The sequence below is a fragment of the Strix aluco genome, chromosome 15 (assembly GCF_031877795.1).
Source record: "Strix aluco isolate bStrAlu1 chromosome 15, bStrAlu1.hap1, whole genome shotgun sequence".
Lineage (NCBI taxonomy): Eukaryota > Metazoa > Chordata > Aves > Strigiformes > Strigidae > Strix > Strix aluco.
Window position 1 is genome coordinate 1,849,364 of NC_133945.1, and position 13,598 is coordinate 1,862,961.

The window sequence follows — 13,598 nt, forward strand, 5'->3', positions numbered from 1 at the left end:
TTTTGTGCAGAAAACACTAACACCTGTTCAGAACGAAAGAAAGCACAGAGCCCCAGATTTTCTGTTCTCCTGGAGAGCTTGCAGAGCACTGGGGAAAGGCAGGCAGAGAATTCCCTGCTAGCACCTTCTCTGTGCCTGGGAAGCAGAAGTGTTCACATTGCTTCGCAGAATCGCTTTTGTGCAGAAAACAGTAACACTTGTTCAGAACAAAAGAAAGAACAGAGCCCCAGATTTGCTGTTGTCCTGGAGAGCTTGCAGAGCACTGGGGAAAGGCAGGCAGAGAAGTCCCTGCTAGCACCTTCTCTGTGCCTGGGAAGCAGAAGTGTTCACATTGCTTCGCAGAATCGCTTTTGTGCAGAAAACACTAACACTTGTTCAGAACAAAATAAAGCACAGAGCCCCAGATTTGCTGTTGTCCTGGAGAGCTTGCAGAGCACTGCGGAAAGGCAGGCAGAGAATTCCCTGCTAGCACCTTCTCTGTGCCTGCGAAGCAGAAGTGTTCACATTGCTTCGCAGAATCGCTTTTGTGCAGAAACAGTAACACTTGTTCAGAACAAAAGAAAGAACAGAGACGCAGATTTGATGTTGTCCTGGAGAGCTTGCAGAGCACTGGGGAAAGGCAGGCAGAGAATTCCCTGCTAGCAACTTCTCTGTGTCTGGGAAGCAGAAGTGTTCACATTGCTTCGCAGAATCGCTTTTCTGCAGAAAACACTAACACTTGTTCAGAACGAAAGAAAGCACAGAGCCCCAGATTTTCTGTTGTCCTGGAGAGCTTGCAGAGCACTGGGGAAAGGCAGGCAGAGAATTCCCTGCTAGCACCTTCTCTGTGCCTGGGAAGCAGAAGTGTTCACATTGCTTCGCAGAATCGCTTTTGTGCAGAAAACACTAACACTTGTTCAGAATGAAAGAAAGCACAGAGCCCCAGATTTGATGTTGTCCTGGAGAGCTTGCAGAGCACTGGGGAAAGGCAGGCAGAGAATTCCCTGCTAGCACCTTCTCTGTGCCTGGGAAGCAGAAGTGTTCACATGGCTTCGCAGAATCGCTTTTGTGCAGAAAACACTAACACTTGTTCAGAACAAAATAAAGCACAGAGCCCCAGATTTGCTGTTGTCCTGGAGAGCTTGCAGAGCACTGGGGAAAGGCAGGCAGAGAATTCCCTGCTAGCACCTTCTCTGTGCCTGGGAAGCAGAAGTGTTCACATTGCTTCGCAGAATCGCTTTTGTGCAGAAAACACTAACACTTGTTCAGAACAAAATAAAGCACCGAGCCCCAGATTTGAAGTTGCCGTCGAGAGCTTGCAGAGCACTGGGGAAAGGCAGGCAGAGAATTCCCTGCTAGCACCTTCTCTGTGTCTGGGAAGCAGAAGTGTTCACATTGCTTCGCAGAAACGCTTTTCTGTAGAAAACACTAACACTTGTTCAGAACGAAAGAAAGCACAGAGCCCCAGATTTGCTGTTGTCCTGGAGAGCTTGCAGAGCACTGGGGAAAGGCAGGCAGAGAATTCCCTGCTAGCACCTTCTCTGTGCCTGGGAAGCAGAAGTGTTCCCATTGCTTCGCAGAATCGCTTTTGTGCAAAAAACACTAAAAATTTTCAGAACGAAAGAAAGCACAGAGTCCCACATTTTATGTTGTCCTGGAGAGCTTGCAGAGCACTGGGGAAAGGCAGGCAGAGAATTCCCTGCTAGCACCTTCTCTGGGCCTGGGAAGCAGAAGTGTTCACATTGCTTCGCAAAATCGCTTTTGTGCAGAAAACACTAACACTTGTTCAGAACTAAATAAAGCACAGAGCCCCAGATTTGCTGTTGTCCTGGAGAGCTTGCAGAGCACTGGGGAAAGGCAGGCAGAGAATTCCCTGCTAGCACCTTCTCTGTGTCTGCACAGCAGAAGTGTTCACATTGCTTCGCAGAATCGCTTTCCTGTAGAAAACAATAACACTTGTTCAGAACAAAATAAAGCACAGAGCCCCAGATTTTATGTTGTCCTGGAGAGCTTGCAGAGCACTGGGGAAAGTCAGGCAGAGAATTCCCTGCTAGCACGTTCTCTGTGCCTGGGAAGCAGAAGTGTTCACATTGCTTCGCAGAATCGCTTTTGTGAATAAAACACAAACACTTGTTCAGAACAAAATAAAGCACCGAGCCCCAGATTTGCTGTTGTCCTGGAGAGCTTGCAGAGCACTGGGGAAAGGCAGGCAGAGAATTCCCTGCTAGCACCTTCTCTGTGCCTGGGAAGCAGAAGTGTTCACATTGCTTCGCAGAATCGCTTTTGTGCAGAAAACAGTAACACTTGTTCAGAATGAAAGAAAGCACAGAGCCCCAGATTTGATGTTGTCCTGGAGAGCTTGCAGAGCACTGGGGACAGGCAGGCAGAGAATTCCCTGCTAGCACCTTCTCTGGGCCTGGGAAGCAGAAGTGTTCACATTGCTTCGCAGAATCGCTTTTCTGTAGAAAACACTAACACTTCTTCAGAACAAAATAAAGCACCGAGCCCCAGATTTGCTGTTGTCCTGGAGAGCTTGCAGAGCACTGGGGAAAGGCAGGCAGAGAATTCCCTGCTAGCACGTTCTCTGTGCCTGGGAAGCAGAAGTGTTCACATTGCTTCGCAGAATCGCTTTTGTGCAGAAAACACTAACACTTGTTCAGAACGAAAGAAAGCACAGAGCCCCAGAACTGCTGTTGTCCTGGAGAGCTTGCAGAGCACTGGGGAAAGGCAGGCAGAGAATTCCCTGCTAGCACCTTCTCTGTGTCTGGGAAGCAGAAGTGTTCACATTGCTTCGCAGAATCGCTTTTGTGCAGAAAACCCTAACACTTGTTCAGAATGAAAGAAAGCACAGAGCCCCAGATTTTCTGTTGCCCTGGAGAGCATGCAGAGCACTGGGAAAAGGCAGGCAGGGAATTCCCTGCTAGCAACTTCTCTGTGCCTGCGAAGCAGAAGTGTTCACATTGCTTCGCAGAATCGCTTTTGTGCAGAAAACACTAACACCTGTTCAGAACGAAAGAAAGCACAGAGCCCCAGATTTTCTGTTCTCCTGGAGAGCTTGCAGAGCACTGGGGAAAGGCAGGCAGAGAATTCCCTGCTAGCACCTTCTCTGTGCCTGGGAAGCAGAAGTGTTCACATTGCTTCGCAAAATCGCTTTTGTGCAGAAAACACTAACACTTGTTCAGAACTAAATAAAGCACAGAGCCCCAGATTTGCTGTTGTCCTGGAGAGCTTGCAGAGCACTGGGGAAAGGCAGGCAGAGAATTCCCTGCTAGCACCTTCTCTGTGTCTGCACAGCAGAAGTGTTCACATTGCTTCGCAGAATCGCTTTCCTGTAGAAAACAATAACACTTGTTCAGAACAAAATAAAGCACAGAGCCCCAGATTTTATGTTGTCCTGGAGAGCTTGCAGAGCACTGGGGAAAGTCAGGCAGAGAATTCCCTGCTAGCACGTTCTCTGTGCCTGGGAAGCAGAAGTGTTCACATTGCTTCGCAGAATCGCTTTTGTGAATAAAACACAAACACTTGTTCAGAACAAAATAAAGCACCGAGCCCCAGATTTGCTGTTGTCCTGGAGAGCTTGCAGAGCACTGGGGAAAGGCAGGCAGAGAATTCCCTGCTAGCACCTTCTCTGTGCCTGGGAAGCAGAAGTGTTCACATTGCTTCGCAGAATCGCTTTTGTGCAGAAAACAGTAACACTTGTTCAGAATGAAAGAAAGCACAGAGCCCCAGATTTGATGTTGTCCTGGAGAGCTTGCAGAGCACTGGGGACAGGCAGGCAGAGAATTCCCTGCTAGCACCTTCTCTGGGCCTGGGAAGCAGAAGTGTTCACATTGCTTCGCAGAATCGCTTTTCTGTAGAAAACACTAACACTTCTTCAGAACAAAATAAAGCACCGAGCCCCAGATTTGCTGTTGTCCTGGAGAGCTTGCAGAGCACTGGGGAAAGGCAGGCAGAGAATTCCCTGCTAGCACGTTCTCTGTGCCTGGGAAGCAGAAGTGTTCACATTGCTTCGCAGAATCGCTTTTGTGCAGAAAACACTAACACTTGTTCAGAACGAAAGAAAGCACAGAGCCCCAGAACTGCTGTTGTCCTGGAGAGCTTGCAGAGCACTGGGGAAAGGCAGGCAGAGAATTCCCTGCTAGCACCTTCTCTGTGCCTGGGAAGCAGAAGTGTTCACATTGCTTCGCAGAATCGCTTTTGTGCAGAAAACAGTAACACTTGTTCAGAACAAAAGAAAGAACAGAGCCCCAGATTTGCTGTTGTCCTGGAGAGCTTGCAGAGCAGTGGGGAAAGGCAGGCAGAGAATTCCCTGCTAGCACCTTCTCTGTGCCTGGGAAGCAGAAGTGTTCACATTGCTTCGCAGAATCGCTTTTGTGCAGAAAACACTAACACTTGTTCAGAATGAAAGAAAGCACAGAGCCCCAGATTTGCTGTTGCCCTGGAGAGCTTGCAGAGCACTGGGGAAAGGCAGGCAGAGAATTCCCTGCTAGCACCTTCTCTGTGTCTGGGAAGCAGAAGTGTTCACATTGCTTCGCAGAATCGCTTTTGTGCAGAAAACCCTAACACTTGTTCAGAATGAAAGAAAGCACAGAGCCCCAGATTTTCTGTTGCCCTGGAGAGCATGCAGAGCACTGGGAAAAGGCAGGCAGGGAATTCCCTGCTAGCAACTTCTCTGTGCCTGCGAAGCAGAAGTGTTCACATTGCTTCGCAGAATCGCTTTTGTGCAGAAAACACTAACACCTGTTCAGAACGAAAGAAAGCACAGAGCCCCAGATTTTCTGTTCTCCTGGAGAGCTTGCAGAGCACTGGGGAAAGGCAGGCAGAGAATTCCCTGCTAGCACCTTCTCTGTGCCTGGGAAGCAGAAGTGTTCACATTGCTTCGCAGAATCGCTTTTGTGCAGAAAACACTAACACTTGTTCAGAACAAAATAAAGCACAGAGCCCCAGATTTGCTGTTGTCCTGGAGAGCTTGCAGAGCACTGGGGAAAGGCAGGCAGAGAATTCCCTGCTAGCACCTTCTCTGTGCCTGGGAAGCAGAAGTGTTCACATTGCTTCGCAGAATCGCTTTTGTGCAGAAAACACTAACACTTGTTCAGAACAAAAGAAAGCACAGAGCCCCAGATTTGCTGTTGTCCTGGAGAGCTTGCAGAGCACTGGGGAAAGGCAGGCAGAGAATTCCCTGCTAGCACCTTCTCTGTGCCTGGGAAGCAGAAGTGTTCACATTGCTTCGCAGAATCGCTTTTGTGCAGAAACAGTAACACTTGTTCAGAACAAAAGAAAGAACAGAGACGCAGATTTGATGTTGTCCTGGAGAGCTTGCAGAGCACTGGGGAAAGGCAGGCAGAGAATTCCCTGCTAGCAACTTCTCTGTGTCTGGGAAGCAGAAGTGTTCACATTGCTTCGCAGAATCGCTTTTGTGAATAAAACACTAACACTTGTTCAGAACGAAAGAAAGCACAGAGCCCCAGATTTGCTGTTGTCCTGGAGAGCTTGCAGAGCACTGGGGAAAGGCAGGCAGAGAATTCCCTGCTAGCACCTTCTCTGTGCCTGGGAAGCAGAAGTGTTCACATTGCTTCGCAGAATCGCTTTTGTGCAGAAAACACTAACACTTGTTCAGAACAAAAGAAAGAACAGAGCCCCAGATTTGCTGTTGTCCTGGAGAGCTTGCAGAGCAGTGGGGAAAGGCAGGCAGAGAATTCCCTGCTAGTACCTTCTCTGTGCCTGGGAAGCAGAAGTGTTCACATTGCTTCGCAGAATCGCTTTTGTGCAGAAACAGTAACACTTGTTCAGAACAAAAGAAAGAACAGAGACGCAGATTTGATGTTGTCCTGGAGAGCTTGCAGACAACTGGGGAAAGGCAGGCAGAGAATTCCCTGCTAGCAACTTCTCTGTGTCTGGGAAGCAGAAGTGTTCACATTGCTTCGCAGAATCGCTTTTCTGCAGAAAACACTAACACTTGTTCAGAACGAAAGAAAGCACAGAGCACCAGATTCTATGTTGTCCTGGAGAGCTTGCAGAGCACTGGGGAAACGCAGGCAGAGAATTCCCTGCTAGCACCTTCTCTGGGCCTGGGAAGCAGAAGTGTTCACATTGCTTCGCAGAATCGCTTTTGTGCAGAAAACAGTAACACTTGTTCAGAATGAAAGAAAGCACAGAGCCCCAGATTTGATGTTGTCCTGGAGAGCTTGCAGAGCACTGGGGAAAGGCAGGCAGAGAATTCCCTGCTAGCACCTTCTCTGTGCCTGCGAAGCAGAAGTGTTCACATTGCTTCGCAGAATCGCTTTTCTGCAGAAAACACTAACACTTGTTCAGAACGAAAGAAAGCACAGAGCCCCAGATTTTATGTTGTCCTGGAGAGCTTGCAGAGCACTGGGGAAAGGCAGGCAGAGAATTTCATGCTAGCACCTTCTCTGTGCCTGGGAAGCAGAAGTGTTCACATTCTTTCGCAGAGTCGCTTTTGTGCAGAAAACCATAACACTTGTTCAGAACGAAAGAAAGCACAGAGTCCCAGATTTGCTGTTGTCTTGGAGAGCTTGCAGAGCACTGGGGAAAGGCAGGCAGAGAATTCCCTGCTAGCACCTTCTCTGTGCCTGGGAAGCAGAAGTGTTCACATTGCTTCGCAGAATCGCTTTTGTGCAGAAAACACTAACACCTGTTCAGAACGAAAGAAAGCACAGAGCCCCAGATTTTATGTTGTCCTGGAGAGCTTGCAGAGCACTGGGGAAAGGCAGGCAGAGAATTCCCTGCTAGCACCTTCTCTGTGCCTGGGAAGCAGAAGTGTTCACATTGCTTCGCAGAATCGCTTTTGTGCAGAAAACAGTAACACTTGTTCAGAACAAAAGAAAGAACAGAGCCCCAGATTTGCTGTTGTCCTGGAGAGCTTGCAGAGCAGTGGGGAAAGGCAGGCAGAGAATTCCCTGCTAGCACCTTCTCTGTGCCTGGGAAGCAGAAGTGTTCACATTGCTTCGCAGAATCGCTTTTCTGCAGAAAACACTAACACTTGTTCAGAACAAAAGAAAGCACAGAGCCCCAGATTTTATGTTGTCCTGGAGAGCTTGCAGAGCACTGGGGAAAGGCAGGCAGAGAATTCCCTGCTAGCACCTTCTCTGGGCCTGGGAAGCAGAAGTGTTCACATTGCTTCGCAGAATCGCTTTTGTGCAGAAAACCCTAACACTTGTTCAGAACAAAAGAAAGCACAGAGCCCCAGATTTTCTGTTGCCCTGGAGAGCATGCAGAGCACTGGGGAAAGGCAGGCAGGGAATTCCCTGCTAGCACCTTGTCTGTGCCTGGGAAGCAGAAGTGTTCACATTGCTTCGCAGAATCGCTTTTGTGCAGAAAACACTAACACCTGTTCAGAACGAAAGAAAGCACAGAGCCCCAGATTTTCTGTTCTCCTGGAGAGCTTGCAGAGCACTGGGGAAAGGCAGGCAGAGAATTCCCTGCTAGCACCTTCTCTGTGCCTGGGAAGCAGAAGTGTTCACATTGCTTCGCAGAATCGCTTTTGTGCAGAAAACAGTAACACTTGTTCAGAACAAAAGAAAGAACAGAGCCCCAGATTTGCTGTTGTCCTGGAGAGCTTGCAGAGCACTGGGGAAAGGCAGGCAGAGAATTCCCTGCTAGCACCTTCTCTGTGCCTGGGAAGCAGAAGTGTTCACATTGCTTCGCAGAATCGCTTTTGTGCAGAAAACACTAACACTTGTTCAGAACAAAATAAAGCACAGAGCCCCAGATTTTATGTTGTCCTGGAGAGCTTGCAGAGCACTGGGGAAAGGCAGGCAGAGAATTCCCTGCTAGCACCTTCTCTGTGCCTGAGAAGCAGAAGTGTTCACATTGCTTCGCAGAATCGCTTTTGTGCAGAAAACACTAACACTTGTTCAGAACAAAAGAAAGCACAGAGCCCCAGATTTGCTGTTGTCCTGGAGAGCTTGCAGAGCACTGGGGAAAGGCAGGCAGAGAATTCCCTGCTAGCACCTTCTCTGTGCCTGGGAAGCAGAAGTGTTCACATTGCTTCGCAGAATCGCTTTTGTGCAGAAAACAGTAACACTTGTTCAGAACGAAAGAAAGCACAGAGCCCCAGATTTGCTGTTGCCCTGGAGAGCTTGCAGAGCACTGGGGAAAGGCAGGCAGAGAATTCCCTGCTAGAACCTTCTCTGTGTCTGGGAAGCAGAAGTGTTCACATTGCTTCGCAGAATCGCTTTTCTGCAGAAAACACTAACACTTGTTCAGAACGAAAGAAAGCACAGAGCCCCAGATTTTATGTTGTCCTGGAGAGCTTGCAGAGCACTGGGGAAAGGCAGGCAGAGAATTCCCTGCTAGCACCTTCTCTGTGCCTGGGAAGCAGAAGTGTTCACATTGCTTCGCAGAATCGCTTTTGTGCAGAAAACACTAACACTTGTTCAGAATGAAAGAAAGCACAGAGCCCCAGATTTGCTGTTGCCCTGGAGAGCTTGCAGAGCACTGGGGAAAGGCAGGCAGAGAATTCCCTGCTAGCACCTTCTCTGTGTCTGGGAAGCAGAAGTGTTCACATTGCTTCGCAGAATCGCTTTTCTGCAGAAAACACTAACACTTGTTCAGAACGAAAGAAAGCACAGAGCCCCAGATTTTATGTTGTCCTGGAGAGCTTGCAGAGCACTGGGGAAAGGCAGGCAGAGAATTCCCTGCTAGCACCTTCTCTGTGCCTGGGAAGCAGAAGTGTTCACATTGCTTCGCAGAATCGCTTTTGTGCAGAAAACAGTAACACTTGTTCAGAACAAAAGAAAGAACAGAGCCCCAGATTTGCTGTTGTCCTGGAGAGCTTGCAGAGCACTGGGGAAAGGCAGGCAGAGAATTCCCTGCTAGCACCTTCTCTGTGCCTGGGAAGCAGAAGTGTTCACATTGCTTCGCAGAATCGCTTTTGTGCAGAAAACACTAACACTTGTTCAGAACAAAATAAAGCACAGAGCCCCAGATTTTATGTTGTCCTGGAGAGCTTGCAGAGCACTGGGGAAAGGCAGGCAGAGAATTCCCTGCTAGCAACTTCTCTGTGTCTGGGAAGCAGAAGTGTTCACATTGCTTCGCAGAATCGCTTTTCTGCAGAAAACACTAACACTTGTTCAGAACGAAAGAAAGCACAGAGCCCCAGATTTTCTGTTGTCCTGGAGAGCTTGCAGAGCACTGGGGAAAGGCAGGCAGAGAATTCCCTGCTAGCACCTTCTCTGTGCCTGGGAAGCAGAAGTGTTTACATTGCTTCGCAGAATCGCTTTTGTGCAGAAAACACTAACACTTGTTCAGAATGAAAGAAAGCACAGAGCCCCAGATTTGCTGTTGCCCTGGAGTGCTTGCAGAGCACTGGGGAAAGGCAGGCAGAGAATTCCCTGCTAGCACCTTCTCTGTGTCTGGGAAGCAGAAGTGTTCACATTGCTTCGCAGAATCGCTTTTCTGCAGAAAACACTAACACTTGTTCAGAACGAAAGAAAGCACAGAGCCCCAGATTTTCTGTTGTCCTGGAGAGCTTGCAGAGCACTGGGGAAAGGCAGGCAGAGAATTCCCTGCTAGCACCTTCTCTGTGCCTGGGAAGCAGAAGTGTTCACATTGCTTCGCAGAATCGCTTTTGTGCAGAAAACAGTAACACTTGTTCAGAACAAAAGAAAGAACAGAGCCCCAGATTTGCTGTTGTCCTGGAGAGCTTGCAGAGCACTGGGGAAAGGCAGGCAGAGAATTCCCTGCTAGCACCTTCTCTGTGCCTGGGAAGCAGAAGTGTTCACACTGCTTCGCAGAATCGCTTTTGTGCAGAAAACACTAACACTTGTTCAGAACAAAATAAAGCACAGAGCCCCAGATTTGATGTTGTCCTGGAGAGCTTGCAGAGCACTGGGGAAAGGCAGGCAGAGAATTCCCTGCTAGCACCTTCTCTGTGCCTGCGAAGCAGAAGTGTTCACATTGCTTCGCAGAATCGCTTTTGTGCAGAAAACACTAACACTTGTTCAGAACAAAAGAAAGCACAGAGCCCCAGATTTTCTGTTGCCCTGGAGAGCATGCAGAGCACTGGGGAAAGGCAGGCAGGGAATTCCCTGCTAGCACCTTCTCTGTGCCTGCGAAGCAGAAGTGTTCACATTGCTTCGCAGAATCGCTTTTGTGCAGAAAACACTAACACTTGTTCAGAATGAAAGAAAGCACAGAGCCCCAGATTTTCTGTTCTCCTGGAGAGCTTGCAGAGCACTGGGGAAAGGCAGGCAGAGAATTCCCTGCTAGCACCTTCTCTGTGCCTGGGAAGCAGAAGTGTTCACATTGCTTCGCAGAATCGCTTTTGTGCAGAAAACAGTAACACTTGTTCAGAACAAAAGAAAGAACAGAGCCCCAGATTTGCTGTTGTCCTGGAGAGCTTGCAGAGCACTGGGGAAAGGCAGGCAGAGAATTCCCTGCTAGCACCTTCTCTGTGCCTGGGAAGCAGAAGTGTTCACATTGCTTCGCAGAATCGCTTTTGTGCAGAAAACACTAACACTTGTTCAGAACAAAATAAAGCACAGAGCCCCTGATTTGATGTTGTCCTGGAGAGCTTGCAGAGCACTGGGGAAAGGCAGGCAGAGAATTCCCTGCTAGCACCTTCTCTGTGCCTGCGAAGCAGAAGTGTTCAAATTGCTTCGCAGAATCGCTTTTGTGCAGAAACAGTAACACTTGTTCAGAACAAAAGAAAGAACAGAGACGCAGATTTGATGTTGTCCTGGAGAGCTTGCAGAGCACTGGGGAAAGGCAGGCAGAGAATTCCCTGCTAGCAACTTCTCTGTGTCTGGGAAGCAGAAGTGTTCACATTGCTTCGCAGAATCGCTTTTCTGCAGAAAACACTAACACTTGTTCAGAACGAAAGAAAGCACAGAGCCCCAGATTTTCTGTTGTCCTGGAGAGCTTGCAGAGCACTGGGGAAAGGCAGGCAGAGAATTCCCTGCTAGCACCTTCTCTGTGCCTGGGAAGCAGAAGTGTTCACACTGCTTCGCAGAATTGCTTTTGTGCAGAAAACACTAACACCTGTTCAGAACGAAAGAAAGCACAGAGCCCCAGATTTGCTGTTGTCCTGGAGAGCTTGCAGAGCACTGGGGAAAGGCAGGCAGAGAATTCCCTGCTAGCACCTTCTCTGTGTCTGGGAAGCAGAAGTGTTCACATTGCTTCGCAGAATCGCTTTTGTGCAGAAACAGTAACACTTGTTCAGAACAAAAGAAAGAACAGAGACGCAGATTTGCTGTTGTCCTGGAGAGCTTGCAGAGCACTGAGGAAAGGCAGGCAGAGAATTCCCTGCTAGCAACTTCTCTGTGTCTGGGAAGCAGAAGTGTTCACATTGCTTCGCAGAATCGCTTTTGTGCAGAAAACAGTAACACTTGTTCAGAACGAAAGAAAGCACAGAGCCCCAGATTTGCTGTTGTCCTGGAGAGCTTGCAGAGCACTGGGGAAAGGCAGGCAGAGAATTCCCTGCTAGCACCTTCTCTGTGCCTGGGAAGCAGAAGTGTTCACATTGCTTCGCAGAATCGCTTTTGTGCAGAAAACACTAACACTTGTTCAGAACAAAATAAAGAACAGAGCCCCAGATTTGAAGTTGCCGTCGAGAGCTTGCAGAGCACTGGGGAAAGGCAGGCAGAGAATTCCCTGCTAGCACCTTCTCTGTGCCTGGGAAGCAGAAGTGTTCACATTGCTTCGCAGAAACTCTTTTCTGTAGAAAACACTAACACTTGTTCAGAACAAAAGAAAGCACAGAGCCCCAGATTTGCTGTTGTCCTGGAGAGCTTGCAGAGCACTGGGGAAAGGCAGGCAGAGAATTCCCTGCTAGCACCTTCTCTGTGCCTGGGAAGCAGAAGTGTTCACATTGCTTCGAAGAATCGCTTTTGTGCAGAAAACACTAACACTTGTTCAGAACGAAAGAAAGCACAGAGCCCCAGATTTGCTGTTGCCCTGGAGAGCTTGCAGAGCACTGGGGAAAGGCAGGCAGAGAATTCCCTGCTAGCACCTTCTCTGTGTCTGGGAAGCAGAAGTGTTCACATTGTTTCGCAGAATCGCTTTTGTGCCGAAAACACTAACACTTGTTCAGAAGGAAAGAAAGCACAGAGCCCCAGATTTTATGTTGTCCTGGAGAGCTTGCAGAGCACTGGGGAAAGGCAGGCAGAGAATTCCCTGCTAGCACCTTCTCTGTGCCTGGGAAGCAGAAGTGTTCACATTGCTTCGCAGAATCGCTTTTGTGCAGAAAACACTAACACTTGTTCAGAATGAAAGAAAGCACAGAGCCCCAGATTTGCTGTTGCCCTGGAGAGCTTGCAGAGCACTGGGGAAAGGCAGGCAGAGAATTCCCTGCTAGCACCTTCTCTGTGTCTGGGAAGCAGAAGTGTTCACATTGCTTCGCAGAATCGCTTTTCTGCAGAAAACACTAACACTTGTTCAGAACGAAAGAAAGCACAGAGCCCCAGATTTTATGTTGTCCTGGAGAGCTTGCAGAGCACTGGGGAAAGGCAGGCAGAGAATTCCCTGCTAGCACCTTCTCTGTGCCTGGGAAGCAGAAGTGTTCACATTGCTTCGCAGAATCGCTTTTGTGCAGAAAACACTAACACTTGTTCAGAACGAAAGAAAGCACAGAGCACCAGATTCTATGTTGTCCTGGAGAGCTTGCAGAGCACTGGGGAAACGCAGGCAGAGAATTCCCTGCTAGCACCTTCTCTGGGCCTGGGAAGCAGAAGTGTTCACATTGCTTCGCAGAATCGCTTTTGTGCAGAAAACAGTAACACTTGTTCAGAATGAAAGAAAGCACAGAGCCCCAGATTTGATGTTGTCCTGGAGAGCTTGCAGAGCACTGGGGAAAGGCAGGCAGAGAATTCCCTGCTAGCACCTTCTCTGTGCCTGCGAAGCAGAAGTGTTCACATTGCTTCGCAGAATCGCTTTTCTGCAGAAAACACTAACACTTGTTCAGAACGAAAGAAAGCACAGAGCCCCAGATTTTATGTTGTCCTGGAGAGCTTGCAGAGCACTGGGGAAAGGCAGGCAGAGAATTTCCTGCTAGCACCTTCTCTGTGCCTGGGAAGCAGAAGTGTTCACATTCTTTCGCAGAGTCGCTTTTGTGCAGAAAACCATAACACTTGTTCAGAACGAAAGAAAGCACAGAGTCCCAGATTTGCTGTTGTCTTGGAGAGCTTGCAGAGCACTGGGGAAAGGCAGGCAGAGAATTCCCTGCTAGCACCTTCTCTGTGCCTGCGAAGCAGAAGTGTTCACATTGCTTCGCAGAATCGCTTTTGTGCAGAAAACACTAACACCTGTTCAGAACGAAAGAAAGCACAGAGCCCCAGATTTTATGTTGTCCTGGAGAGCTTGCAGAGCACTGGGGAAAGGCAGGCAGAGAATTCCCTGCTAGCACCTTCTCTGTGCCTGGGAAGCAGAAGTGTTCACATTGCTTCGCAGAATCGCTTTTGTGCAGAAAACAGTAACACTTGTTCAGAACAAAAGAAAGAACAGAGCCCCAGATTTGCTGTTGTCCTGGAGAGCTTGCAGAGCAGTGGGGAAAGGCAGGCAGAGAATTCCCTGCTAGCACCTTCTCTGTGCCTGGGAAGCAGAAGTGTTCACATTGCTTCGCAGAATCGCTTTTCTGCAGAAAACACTAACACTTGTTCAGA